Raw genomic sequence first — 13,008 nt, 5'->3', positions numbered from 1 at the left:
AATAAATGTAAGAGAATTTGACTATAACAGTGGCATAGCCTGAATTTTAATGTTGATGGGCATCTTAAATTGAGCAGGCATGTATATTACACGTAGGCCATAATGTCTGTATTTAATGTGCGCATTTTCAAGTGTTTGTGGACTGCGTGTGGAAACTAAAAACCATTGTGCTTACACCATAACAGTTAACTTTACTGCATGAAAGGCTAACATGGAGGCGCCGATGTGATTACTAGCACCTAAACATTTCGAAGAGTTTTTTTTTTTTTTACTCATACAGACAAGAATAATAACAGCGTAATTACATATTAGGCAGTTTTTCAGTCACAATAATTAGTTTATAAGGTTGTTATTATTAGACCTTATTAAATGTATTGGCTGAATTCCAGTGCAGAATGCGTGTTATTTCTTGATATCAGACCGTTGCCATTAAAAACAGCGCATTGCTATGGACGCAGCAGGATTCTAACCAGAGACGGAACAGACTATTTTCTTTAGAGGAAGCAATACAATCGTTTTTAAATCAATAAATTCCTTTTGAAATCAATATTTTGTGTCAAATTATTGATTTATTTGGAAGGTAGGCATGTAATAAGCGGGATAAGGTATAGCGAGGCGGTTGTTATAACGAATACAACCCCTTCAGGCTGATTCAAGATACCCCCAAAAAATTGTACCGCGGAGGAGAAAATTATTGGATTTTGAAATCGAGCTTCGCACCAAGCGCACGTCAGAAACAGAGGACAGTGTGTGTGTGTGTGTTCATCTCTTTAGTACTGTGACTTGACTTGAAACTTATAAGGACTCGACTTGACTTGCTTAGGGTGAACCCTTGACTTGACTTGACTCGAGACTTGATGGTTAAGACTTGAGACTTGCTTGGACTTGACCATGTGTGACTTGTCCCCATCTCTGCAGTATACTAATAAAATTCAGACTGAATGAGATTGCATTTACCGCAGACATCAAGAAGGCTTTCTTGCAGATTTCCCTTGCTGAAAAGGACAGAGATGCAGTGCGGTTCCTCTTGCTCACTGTACCACCACATGAAGACACTGGAGAGGAGCTGCGTGTGCTGCGGATGACGAGAGTGGGGTTTGGAGTGTCCCCCAGCCCATTCCTCCTGGCAGCTACAGTGAGAAACCATCTGGAGAAATACAAAGACCAACTTCCTGAGGTAGTAAAGATAATAAAAGAATCACTTTATATTGACAACTTTATCTCAAGTGCAAGTGATGTCGAAAATGCCTTCTCCATAACTACTGGTGCAAGGGAGATTATGTCTGCAGCTGGCATGGACCTTTGCTAGTGGACAACCAACTGTGCTGCATTAAAGGAGAAATGGAAGACAACAATGAGTGAACCTGCAGAGGAGACAGAAACACCTGGATCAGTGCTGAAGGTTCTAGGCTTGGTATGGAGAACTAAAACAGATTAATTTGTCTTTGACCTGACTGCTTTGCTGGATGCTGTAGCTAAAAGAGAGAATACTAAAAGAAGTGTTCTAAAGCTCTCTGCTCGCATATTCGACCCAATAGGCTTTCTTACCCCATTCACTGTGCGAGTGAAATGCCTTTTCCAAGAGATGTGGATACGAGGCCTCGGCTGGGATGAGGAGCTGCCCTCAGATCTTACAAGAATGGAGAGGATGGTGTTCAGAACTTTCACAGATCAACCACATACGCCTTCCTCGTTGGAATGGAATACAATCAGTGCACACGACGCACATCAACTCCATGTGTTTTGTGATGCAAGCGAGAATGCATATAGTACTGTCGCTTACCTGCTGCGAGTAGCTGATGATGGAGCAAAGAGCACATGCCTTGTTGCTTCAAAGTCCAGGGTAGCCCCCCTGAAGAAGATCTCACTGCCCCATCTTGAGCTGATGGGAGCAGTGATTGGAGCAAGACTAGGAAACAGTCTGTTAAAGCCTCTGAATATAGAGCTACATCAAGTTCATATGTGGACGGATTCGATGATTGTGCTGCAGTGGATTCACAGTCCAGCTCACAAATGGAAACACTTTGTGTCAAATCGAGTGTCAGAAATCCAGGTCAGACTGCAGCTAACCTAAAAGACAGTGAACTGTGGTGGAAAGGACCTTCATTTCTGACTGCTCCGAATCTAGTGCAAGAGAGCGATGAAGATCAAAGTGATGAAGATATGACCGGTGAGCTAAAGCAAGGTCAGCAAATCATAGTGCAGCTCTGTAGCGACAGTGATGAAAGGGCAATGGAACCTGTGCTGGATTTACTGAAGTACAGTAAGCTGAAGCGAGTGCTGCGAGTCACCGCTTGGATCAAGCGTTTTGTGCACAATGCAAGTACAAGCTCCAAGATGAGAGGCGAGTTGACTGCTGATGAAATGTTTGAGGCTGAGAAGTACTGGATAAAGGTGACACAAGATAGCATCTTTCGTCATGAAATCAATTTGCTCAAAATTGGTAAGACCCTGAACGCAGATTCAAAAATCAGAGACCTAACACCTTTCCTTGACGGAGATGAATTGCTCTGTGTTGGAGGCAGACTGCAGCAGTCAGACTTTAGTTACAGAGAGAAACATCCATGGATTCTGGCCAACAAAGACAGATATTGTGAGCTGCTGGTTCAGCACAATCATGAATTCATCATGCATTCTGGTCTGAGAGACACACTGGTACAAATTAGAAGCAGATACTGGATTTTACGAGCCAGGCAAACTGTGAAAACTATTCTGTCAAAATGTATTGTGTGCAAAAGATTTAAAGCAAAGCCCGCACAGCAGGACACCGCTCCATTACCACGCGACAGAATATCAGAGACCCCCCCCATTTGAAGTGACTGGCATAGACTTTGCAGGTCCACTGTATGTGAGGAATGATCGTGCACTATGCAAGGCTTATGTTGCTCTGTTCACATGTGCTGTCACCAGAGCAGTGCATTTAGAGCTAGTTTCAAGTCAGTCAACTGAAAGTTTCTTGTTAGCACTCAAGCGATTTGTTTTCAGAAGATTGCTGTGCAAGGTCATTTATTCTGACAATGCCAAAACTTTTAAGAGAGCAAACCAAGACCTTAGTGAGCTGTGGAAAGCCATCAAAGATCCACAAATTCTGTAATACTTCTCAGGGAAGGGAATCACTTGGCGTTTCATTGTAGAACGAGCAGCCTGGTGGGGCGGATTTTGGGAGAGGCTTGTAAGGTCTGTGAAAGCGAGCCTAAGGAAGGTGCTAGGAAAGGCATCACTCACCTTTGAAGAAATGTGTACACTCCTTGCAGAAGCAGAGGCCACACTGAATTCCAGACCCATGTTTTGTCTGTCTTGGGCCAAAGCACATTGCAAGATTCTGTAAGGCCAAGGTGTGCTGTAATGTGTGTGGAGGCAGACATCATAGTGCTGTGTGTGAGAAAGAAGAAACAAACACATCAGACGGTGACTACAAAGATGTTGTGGTTTCTTCATTTGCTTCACATTCTGTTAAGATACAGCCCAATAAACAGAACACTGTGCTTCTTCAGACTGTAAGAGCATGGGCAGAAGGACCTGGTGGACGTAAAAGCTATCGCTGCTTACTAGATGGGGGCAGTCAGAGAAGCTTCATCAGTGAGAACACAGATTTGAAGGGCTGAAAAGAAAGTTGCAGTCAGTTGTAGTGCTGTTTCACAGATACAATGAAGTGGTGGTGATTACCTTGAGCAAGGCATCGTTGAAGACATGATGGAGGATGGATCACCTCCAAACGCTGTAAGGTATTACATGCCTCATCATGCTGTTCTTCGGGAAGGCAAGGTAACAACAAAGCTCAGAGTAGTGTTTGATGCTTCATCCCATGACATTGGCTTTCCATCACTAAATGACTGTCTACTTACTGGTCCTAACCTGAATCCAGATCTGCTCAGTATACCAGAGGTGGGAGACTCGAGTCACATGACTTGACTTGAGTCTGACTCGAGTCACAATTTTCAGGACTTGTGACTTGCTTGATTAAAGTATGAACATGACTTGACTTGACTTTGACTTGAGAACAAGTTACTTGAGACTTGACTTGACTTGAAGGGGAAGACTCGACAATGACTTGAACTTATAATAAACAAACAGCAATACAATTATTTTATATGTTGTGACATCAGCAGCACTAATCAGCGTATGTGCCTTTAACGCTGCACAATTCAAACCGCGCCAAACATGGCAGACAGTAACGTTAGTCGAGCTCCACAAATAGTATCGTTTGGATACAAGGATTTTGAACTGGACCATGTGAATAAAAAAAGATTTGCCAGATGCAAAATATGCAACAACGTAAAATTTCATTCGTCATTTTAAGAACCACAAGGAAAGGTAAGAAAGTAATCTCAGTTTCACTAAGATCTATAACGATTAAGTAATAAATTAATCTTTTGTTTGTCATAATTTGGCCTTGGTTGCATATATTAAATTTTTTTTCTTGTTAGAAATGTGACCATTATCATTACAGAATACATCTGGTAAATAAATGTAAGAGAATTTGACTATAACAGTGGCATAGCCTGAATTTTAATGTTGATGGGCATCTTAAATTGAGCAGGCATGTATATTACACGTAGGCCATAATGTCTGTATTTAATGTGCGCATTTTCAAGTGTTTGTGGACTGCGTGTGGAAACTAAAAACCATTGTGCTTACACCATAACAGTTAACTTTACTGCATGAAAGGCTAACATGGAGGCGCCGATGTGATTACTAGCACCTAAACATTTCGAAGAGTTTTTTTTTTTTTTACTCATACAGACAAGAATAATAACAGCGTAATTACATATTAGGCAGTTTTTCAGTCACAATAATTAGTTTATAAGGTTGTTATTATTAGACCTTATTAAATGTATTGGCTGAATTCCAGTGCAGAATGCGTGTTATTTCTTGATATCAGACCGTTGCCATTAAAAACAGCGCATTGCTATGGACGCAGCAGGATTCTAACCAGAGACGGAACAGACTATTTTCTTTAGAGGAAGCAATACAATCGTTTTTAAATCAATAAATTCCTTTTGAAATCAATATTTTGTGTCAAATTATTGATTTATTTGGAAGGTAGGCATGTAATAAGCGGGATAAGGTATAGCGAGGCGGTTGTTATAACGAATACAACCCCTTCAGGCTGATTCAAGATACCCCCAAAAAATTGTACCGCGGAGGAGAAAATTATTGGATTTTGAAATCGAGCTTCGCACCAAGCGCACGTCAGAAACAGAGGACAGTGTGTGTGTGTGTGTTCATCTCTTTAGTACTGTGACTTGACTTGAAACTTATAAGGACTCGACTTGACTTGCTTAGGGTGAACCCTTGACTTGACTTGACTCGAGACTTGATGGTTAAGACTTGAGACTTGCTTGGACTTGACCATGTGTGACTTGTCCCCATCTCTGCAGTATACTAATAAAATTCAGACTGAATGAGATTGCATTTACCGCAGACATCAAGAAGGCTTTCTTGCAGATTTCCCTTGCTGAAAAGGACAGAGATGCAGTGCGGTTCCTCTTGCTCACTGTACCACCACATGAAGACACTGGAGAGGAGCTGCGTGTGCTGCGGATGACGAGAGTGGGGTTTGGAGTGTCCCCCAGCCCATTCCTCCTGGCAGCTACAGTGAGAAACCATCTGGAGAAATACAAAGACCAACTTCCTGAGGTAGTAAAGATAATAAAAGAATCACTTTATATTGACAACTTTATCTCAAGTGCAAGTGATGTCGAAAATGCCTTCTCCATAACTACTGGTGCAAGGGAGATTATGTCTGCAGCTGGCATGGACCTTTGCTAGTGGACAACCAACTGTGCTGCATTAAAGGAGAAATGGAAGACAACAATGAGTGAACCTGCAGAGGAGACAGAAACACCTGGATCAGTGCTGAAGGTTCTAGGCTTGGTATGGAGAACTAAAACAGATTAATTTGTCTTTGACCTGACTGCTTTGCTGGATGCTGTAGCTAAAAGAGAGAATACTAAAAGAAGTGTTCTAAAGCTCTCTGCTCGCATATTCGACCCAATAGGCTTTCTTACCCCATTCACTGTGCGAGTGAAATGCCTTTTCCAAGAGATGTGGATACGAGGCCTCGGCTGGGATGAGGAGCTGCCCTCAGATCTTACAAGAATGGAGAGGATGGTGTTCAGAACTTTCACAGATCAACCACATACGCCTTCCTCGTTGGAATGGAATACAATCAGTGCACACGACGCACATCAACTCCATGTGTTTTGTGATGCAAGCGAGAATGCATATAGTACTGTCGCTTACCTGCTGCGAGTAGCTGATGATGGAGCAAAGAGCACATGCCTTGTTGCTTCAAAGTCCAGGGTAGCCCCCCTGAAGAAGATCTCACTGCCCCATCTTGAGCTGATGGGAGCAGTGATTGGAGCAAGACTAGGAAACAGTCTGTTAAAGCCTCTGAATATAGAGCTACATCAAGTTCATATGTGGACGGATTCGATGATTGTGCTGCAGTGGATTCACAGTCCAGCTCACAAATGGAAACACTTTGTGTCAAATCGAGTGTCAGAAATCCAGGTCAGACTGCAGCTAACCTAAAAGACAGTGAACTGTGGTGGAAAGGACCTTCATTTCTGACTGCTCCGAATCTAGTGCAAGAGAGCGATGAAGATCAAAGTGATGAAGATATGACCGGTGAGCTAAAGCAAGGTCAGCAAATCATAGTGCAGCTCTGTAGCGACAGTGATGAAAGGGCAATGGAACCTGTGCTGGATTTACTGAAGTACAGTAAGCTGAAGCGAGTGCTGCGAGTCACCGCTTGGATCAAGCGTTTTGTGCACAATGCAAGTACAAGCTCCAAGATGAGAGGCGAGTTGACTGCTGATGAAATGTTTGAGGCTGAGAAGTACTGGATAAAGGTGACACAAGATAGCATCTTTCGTCATGAAATCAATTTGCTCAAAATTGGTAAGACCCTGAACGCAGATTCAAAAATCAGAGACCTAACACCTTTCCTTGACGGAGATGAATTGCTCTGTGTTGGAGGCAGACTGCAGCAGTCAGACTTTAGTTACAGAGAGAAACATCCATGGATTCTGGCCAACAAAGACAGATATTGTGAGCTGCTGGTTCAGCACAATCATGAATTCATCATGCATTCTGGTCTGAGAGACACACTGGTACAAATTAGAAGCAGATACTGGATTTTACGAGCCAGGCAAACTGTGAAAACTATTCTGTCAAAATGTATTGTGTGCAAAAGATTTAAAGCAAAGCCCGCACAGCAGGACACCGCTCCATTACCACGCGACAGAATATCAGAGACCCCCCCCATTTGAAGTGACTGGCATAGACTTTGCAGGTCCACTGTATGTGAGGAATGATCGTGCACTATGCAAGGCTTATGTTGCTCTGTTCACATGTGCTGTCACCAGAGCAGTGCATTTAGAGCTAGTTTCAAGTCAGTCAACTGAAAGTTTCTTGTTAGCACTCAAGCGATTTGTTTTCAGAAGATTGCTGTGCAAGGTCATTTATTCTGACAATGCCAAAACTTTTAAGAGAGCAAACCAAGACCTTAGTGAGCTGTGGAAAGCCATCAAAGATCCACAAATTCTGTAATACTTCTCAGGGAAGGGAATCACTTGGCGTTTCATTGTAGAACGAGCAGCCTGGTGGGGCGGATTTTGGGAGAGGCTTGTAAGGTCTGTGAAAGCGAGCCTAAGGAAGGTGCTAGGAAAGGCATCACTCACCTTTGAAGAAATGTGTACACTCCTTGCAGAAGCAGAGGCCACACTGAATTCCAGACCCATCGCCTTTGTCCACAATGAGCTCGACGAGCCGCAGCCACTAACACCAGCACACTTCTTGGTGGGTGAACGACTCACTTCACTGCCTCCAAAACCATTTCCACCAGACAATGATCATCCCACAGTGAGTAAAGATAATATGACAAAAAGGTGGAAATACAGAAACCGACTCATGACCAACCCGTGGAATCACTGGAGGAAGGACTATCTACTGGACCTTAAATCTGCACATTCCTGCAACACACAGAAACCTACTGAGTTGAAGATGGGTGATATTGTTCTCATAGGAGATGCTAACATGCCGAGACTAACTTGGAAATTAGGAAAAATTGAAGAGTTGTTTCCAGGCTGAGATGGCAAGTTTAGATCCTGTACTGTTCGTACATCCTCAGGGACTGTGTTAAAGAGACCCATTCAATTGCTTTATGCATTAGAGATTTGAGTTGATGAACAGTTGTTCATGGGGGGAGGATGTTGTGAATTATTTAGAATAAGAAATGTTTAATTATCTTTAATAATAACAGAAACAGTTTGACATTTTAAGGGGTTGTACACCTTTGAGAAAAGTCTACCCATAATGCTTACTGGGCGAGAGCGCTCAGATAAAAAAGAGGAGAGAAATTATATTAGAGTGATTCCATGTGTGTGCACTGTATCTAAGTGTAATCCTGTTCTTAAACTTCAGTAAACTGTTTTTTTTTTTTGCAAGCAAGTCGTCAGTGGTCATTACTGCTTGTTAATGAAGGAAAGACACGACAGTCCTCAAACTGTATGTGTTAGAAAGAGGAAAAATGGGCAAGCATAAGGACCTGAGCGAATTTGACCTGGGCCAAATTGTGATGGCTAGACAACTGGGTCAGATTATCTCCAAAACTGCAGCCCTTGTGGGGTCTTCCCGGTCTGCAGTGGTCAGTACCTAGCAAAAGCGGCCCAAGGCTCATTGATGCACATGGGAGCGAAGGCTTGCCCATGTGTTCAGATCCAACAGTTGAGCTACTGTAGCTTGCTGAAAAAGGTAATACTGGTACTGATAGAAAGGTGTCAGAACACACAGTTCATCGCAGTTTGTTGCGTATGGGGCTGCGTTGCCTTATCCACTGCCAAAAGCATCTACAATGGCCACATGAGCATCAGCACTGGACCACGGAGCAATGGAAGAAGGTGGCCTGGTCTGAGGAATTACGTTTCCTGGACGTGGATGTCCGGGTGTTAGTGCATCACTTACCTGCATAACATATGGCACCAGGATGCACTTTGGGATGGAGGTAAGCCGGTGGAGGCAGTGTGATGCTTTGGGAAATATTCTACTGGGACACCTTGGGTCCTGCCACTAACGTGGATGTTACCTTGATATGTACCACCTACCTGAGCATTGTTGCAGACCACGTGCACCCTTTCATGGCAACGATATTCCCTGATGGCACTGGCTTCTTTCAGCAAGATAATGAGCCTTGCCACAAAACAAAATTGGTTCAGGAATGGTTTGAGGAACACAACAACGAGTTCAAGGTGTTGACGTGGCCTCAATTCCCCAGATCTCAATCCAATCGAGCATCTGTGGGATGTGCTGGACAAACAAGTCAGATCCATGGAGGCCCCACTTCTGAACTTACAGGACTTAAACGATCTGCTGCTAACGTCTTGGTGCCAGATACCACAGCACACCTTCAGAGTTCTATTGGAGTCCATGAGTCGGCAGGTAAGGGCTGTTTTGGCAGCAAAAGGGAGACCTACACAGTATTAGGCAGGTGGTTATAATGTTATGGCCGATCAGTGTATATCCCTATACACTTCAGGATTCATCTGGCTGCTTCTGTCTTCTGTCACATCATCAGTAAACACTAGTGACCCAGTGCCAATGGAAGCCATACATGCCCATGCCATCACACTGCCTCCACTGTGTTTTACAGATTATATGGTATGAATCATGTTTGACCAAATGTGTAAATGATGAAGTTGAAATGTAGTTCATCGAGTGTGGAGGAAAGATATTTTTTTCTATTCTGTTAACATGCACAGGTTCTGTAACAGATTGTATCCGAAATGCATTAGTAATATATCTTAAGAAACTATACTTTACAAGTTGAAATGAACTACTGTCTTGGAGTGAATCTAGTTCATGGGCGCCACCATTCCAGAGACGCTTTACTTGCTTACATGATTTCATGCAGGAGTAAATTATGACGCTATGCCTGCGGAGAGCAAATTATTGTTGTAAATATTTGTAGGTATGCGGGTCTTACAGAATGTCAAGCGATCAAACAAGATGGAAATGGATATTCAGTGAACATAAGATGGACACAGTCGTTGTTTCAATTATTCAGGGATTTGTGATACATTTGCAGTTACATGTAAAGGATAACTACACCTTGTATGTAACCTTTAGGCCTGAGGCCATTTACAATTAGGGGCTCATCCTGGATCACAGCTCCAGTTCCAGTCATTCCTGTACCCAGAGCTACCGTATATTGAAGTCTTCCTATGTGCGTCATCCAGACAGTGAAGGCCTCAGTAACCCAGTTGAGATGGCTACATTCATTGATTGGCGTCTGATAACTGGAACATACAGAACATGTCCATCAACCTGATACACTAACCAAAAGCATAAACATTCTCATGCCATCCAAATTCTCTGTATCTGCAAGAGAATCATCTTCCAGTCACCCTTATCAGATATTAAGACTAACCAAAGTCACAGCCTGGCTAGCATGTACAGAGTATAAACTGTATGATGGCTTAACTTGTTATTCAGGTTTGATATAACGCAGTAGATGCAAACAAATAGACAAAGATCTGAGAAGAGTTTGAGTCTGAGGGGATTAGTGAGAACAGTGATTTAAGTGACAAAACCTGGCTACTATACCTTCAGATGTATGTTGTCCAACAATGATGATCTTACTGTGGATGACTAAAAAGGTTTTCTGGCATCACATATTAGGGGTAAAATCTGGGAAAAACAGAGCATTAAGTATATTACATTTGTCTTTTAAAGACTGGTATTTCCCTGTGCAAGGCACTACAAAAGTTAACAAATAGCTACACTACATACTAGATGTCATGCAAAACTAAGGAGATGACCGTGGACTTCAGGAAGCGGCAAAGGGGTGGTGAAGACAGCGGACTGCATCATTGGCTGCCAATCTCCCTTCCGTGCAAGGCATCTAGCATACATGATGCCTTTGGAAAGCACAGAACATCATAAAATACTACAACCTCCCAGGCTATGGTCTGTTTACACTACTACTGTCTGGTAAACAGTTTTCACCCCGAGATCATAAAGAACCTCAACCAGCAACAGTGGTCTATTGATCACATGAACACCATGTTCTGGTCACTTTCTATGCACATTTGCGTGCTTTAATGTATCCATTTTTAGGCACCTGAATACATTTATTCATAATATATAATATAGTATGCGAGCGCCTGTTGGCCGGGCCTTCCCCCATGGGGCCCTGCCGGGCTCAGCCCGAACGGGCGACGTGGGGCCGCCCTCCCGTGGGCTCACCACCCACAGGAGGGACCATAAGGGGCCGGTGCGAAGAGGATCGGGCGGCAGTCGAAGGCAGGGGCCTAGACAACCCGATCTCTGGACACGGAAACTAGCTCTAGGGACGTGGAATGTCACCTCGCTGGCGGGGAAGGAGCCTGAGTTAGTGCGTGAGGTTGAGAGGTTCCGATTAGAGGTAGTCGGGATCACCTCTACGCACGGCTTGGGCTCTGGAACCACACTCCTTGAGAGAGGATGGACTCTTCACCACTCTGGAGTTGCCCATGGTGAGAGGCGGCGGGCTGGTGTGGGTTTGCTTATAGCTCCCCAGCTCTGCCGCCATGTGTTGGAGTTTACCCCGGTGAATGAGAGGGTCGTTTCTCTGCGCCTACGGGTCGGGGATAGGTCTCTCACTGTTGTTTGTGCCTACGGGCCGAACGGCAGTGCAGAGTACCCGACCTTCTTGGAGTCTCTGGGAGGGATGCTGGAAAGTGCTCCGACTGGGGACTCTGTTGTTCTACTGGGGGACTTCAACGCCCACGTGGGCAACGACAGTGACACCTGGAGGGGCGTGATTGGGAGGAACGGCCCCCCTGATCTGAACCCGAGCGGTGTTCAGTTATTGGACTTCTGTGCTAGTCACAGTTTGTCCATAACGAACACCATGTTCAAGCATAAGGGTGTCCATCAGTGCACGTGGCACCAGGACACCCTAGGCCGCAGGTCGATGATCGACTTTGTTGTCGTCTCATCTGACCTGCGGTCGTATGTCTTGGACACTCGGGTGAAGAGAGGGGCGGAGCTGTCAACTGATCACCACCTGGTGGTGAGTTGGATCCGATGGCGGGGGAAGAAGCTGGACAGACTCGGCAGGCCCAAGCGTACTGTAAGGGTCTGCTGGGAACGTCTGGCCGAGTCTCCTGTCAGAGAGATCTTCAACTCCCACCTCCGGCAGAGCTTCGACTGGATCCCGAGGGAGGCAGGAGATATTGAGTCCGAGTGGACCATGTTCTCCACCGCCATTGTCGAAGCGGCCGCTCGGAGCTGTGGCCGTAAGGTCTCCGGTGCCGGTCGAGGCGGCAATCCCCGAACCCGGTGGTGGACACCGGAAGTAAGGGATGCCGTCAAGCTGAAGAAGGAATCCTATCAGGCCTGGTTGGCTTGTGGGACTCCTGACGCAGCTGACGGGTACCGACAGGCCAAGCGGGCTGCAGCCCGGGTGGTTGTGGAGGCAAAAACTCGGGCCTGGGAGGAGTTCGGTGAGGCCATGGAGAAGGACTATCGGCTGGCCTCGAAGAGATTCTGGCAAACCATCCGGCGCCTCAGGAGAGGGAAACAGTGCCCTACCAACGCTGTTTACAGTAGAGGTGGGCAGCTGTTGACCTCAACTGAGGATGTCGTCGGGCGGTGGAAGGAGTACTTCGAGGATCTCCTCAATCCCGCTGTCACTTCTTCCATTGAGGAAGCAGAGGATGAGGTATCAGAGGTGGACTCGTCCATCACCCGGGCTGAAGTCACTGAGGTGGTCAAGAAACTCCTCGGTGGCAAGGCACCGGGGGTGGATGAGATCCGCCCTGAGTACCTCAAGTCTCTGGATGTTGTGGGGCTGTCTTGGTTGACACGCCTGTGCAACATCGCGTGGCGGTGGGGGACAGTGCCTCTGGGATGGCAGACCGGGGTGGTGGTCCCTCTTTTTAAGAAGGGGGACCGGAGGGTGTGTTCCAACTATAGGGGGATCACACTTCTCAGCCTCCCCGGGAAAGTCTATGCCAGGGT

The sequence above is a fragment of the Esox lucius genome, chromosome 24 (genome assembly GCF_011004845.1).
Source record: "Esox lucius isolate fEsoLuc1 chromosome 24, fEsoLuc1.pri, whole genome shotgun sequence".
Taxonomy (NCBI): domain Eukaryota; kingdom Metazoa; phylum Chordata; class Actinopteri; order Esociformes; family Esocidae; genus Esox; species Esox lucius.
The sequence above is the reverse complement of the archived record's forward strand: the minus strand, read 5'-3'. Positions refer to the sequence as shown.